The sequence below is a fragment of the Sturnira hondurensis genome, unplaced genomic scaffold (genome assembly GCF_014824575.4).
Source record: "Sturnira hondurensis isolate 20B ecotype Veracruz unplaced genomic scaffold, ASM1482457v3 Scaffold0020601, whole genome shotgun sequence".
NCBI lineage: Eukaryota > Metazoa > Chordata > Mammalia > Chiroptera > Phyllostomidae > Sturnira > Sturnira hondurensis.
The window spans coordinates 4,740,899-4,743,148 of NW_028093232.1; the positions used below are offsets into that span (position 1 = coordinate 4,740,899).

At 35.9% G+C, this 2,250-nt stretch overlaps 1 non-coding gene across 1 annotated transcript; it reads left to right on the forward strand.

Moving 5' to 3' along the window:
• Positions 1–787: 787 nt before the first annotated feature.
• Positions 788–893, forward strand: LOC118976026 (U6 spliceosomal RNA). The gene has a single exon (XR_005064179.1). It is a non-coding gene; the product is annotated as a U6 spliceosomal RNA (small nuclear RNA).
• Positions 894–2,250: the final 1,357 nt, after the last annotated feature.

A 2,250-nucleotide genomic window follows, 5' to 3' on the forward strand; every position in this document is an offset into this window, starting at 1 on the left:
ATAATATCCAACACCCATTTTTGACAAAAACTTTCAGCAAAGTGGGAATAGAAGGAACATACCTAAACATAATAAAGGCCATATATGACCAACCAACTTCCAGCAACATATTCAACAGGCAAAAACTACAAGCATTCCCCTTAAGATCAGGAACAATACAGGGATGTCTGCTTTCACCTCTCTTATTCAACATGATCGTGGAAGTCCTAGCAGCAACCAGACAACAAGAAGAAATAAAAGGCATCCAAATTGGCAAGGAGGAAGTAAAACTGACTTGGTTGCAGATGACATGATACTGTACATAAAAGACCCCAAGATTCCACCAATAAACTACTAGAACTGATAAATAAACTCAGCAGAGTAGCAGGATACACAATTAATATCCAGAAATCAGTTGCATTTTTATAAGATAATAATGAACTAACAGAATGGAAGTTAAGAAAACAATCCCATTCACAAATGCTACAAAAAGAATAAAATACCTAGGAATAAATCTAACCAAGGATGTAAAAGACCTGCACTTCGAAAATTATAAGACAGTGAAGAAAAAATTAAAGAAGATACAAATAAGTGGAAGCACATACTGTGTTCATGGATAGGAAGAATTAACATCATTAAAATGTCCATACTATCCAAATCAATCTACAGATTCAATGCAATTCCTATTAGGATTCCAATGATGTATTTCACAGAACTAGAACAAATACTTCAAAAATTTATATGGAACCACAACAGGTCCTGCATAGCAACAGCCATACTGAGAAAGAAGAACAAAATTGGAGGAATCGTAATCGCTTTGGCAACACATATACTAAAATTGGAATGACACAGAGAAGATTAGCATGGCCCTGCGCAAGGATGACATGCAAATTCGTGAAGCGTTCCATATTTTTTCTTTTCAAATGCACACAAAACATTTTCCAAGATAGACCACATGATAGGACACAAAATGAGTCTCAACAAATTTAGGAAAATAGAAATCATACCAAGCATTTTCTCTGATCACAAGGGACTGAAATTGGAAACTAACCCCACAGGAAAAAACCAAAAACACACAAAATCATGGAGACTGAATGGTATGCTATTAAACAACGAATGGGTCAAGATAGAAATCAGGGAAGAAATAAAAAAGTTTCTGGAAACAAATGAAAATGAACTCACCACAACCCAAAACTTATGGGACACGGCCAAGGCAGTCCTGAGAGGGAAGTTCATAGCAATACAGGCTTACCTAAAGAAAATAGAAACATTTCCAACAAAATTGGAGGAATCATGCTACCTAGTATCAAACTATACTACAAGTCCATAGTACTCAAACAGCCTGGTACTGGCATAAAAACAGACATATAGACCAATGGAACAGAATAGAGAGCCCGGAAATAATAAACTTACACTTTCATAGTCAATATATGACAGAGGAAGCAAGCACACACAATGGGCTAATGATAGTTTATTCAATAAATGGTTTGGGGAAAATTAGACAGATATGTACAGAAAAATGAAACTAGACCACCTTCTTATACCACACACATGAATAAATTCAAAATGGATCAAAGACTTAAATGTTAGACCTGAAACCATAAAAATCCTAGAAAAAACATAGGCAGCAAAACCTCAGACATTTCTCATAGAAAACTTTTATTGGATATATCTCCCCAGGCAAGGGAAACAAAAGAAAAAATAAGCAAGTGGGACCACATCAAACTAAAAAGGTTTTACACAGCAAGGAAATCATCAGCAAAATAAAAAGACAACCCACAGAATGGGAGACCATTTCTGCCAATACGTATGCTAAGGGGTTACTATCCAAAATTTATAAAGAACTTTTAAAACTCAACACCAAAAATATAAACAACATAATTTTAAAAATGATCAAAGGACTTGAATACACACTTCTCCAAAGAGGATATACAGGTGGCCAATACACATATGAGAAGATGCCCAACATCACTAATCATAAGGGAAATGCAAATTAAAACTACCATTTCACACCTGTCAGAATGGCTATCATCAATAAATTAACAAGCAAGTGATGGCAAGGATGTAGAGAAAGGGGAACCCTTTTGCACTGTTGGGGGATTGCAGGATGGTGCAGCCACTGTGGAGAGCAGTACGGAGATACTACAAAACCTTAAAAATGGTTCTGCCTTTCGACCCACTGATCCTACATCTGGAGACGTATCTGAAGGAACACAAAACACTAATTTGAAAGAACATAAGCACCTCTATGTTCCATAGAGCATAAATTTT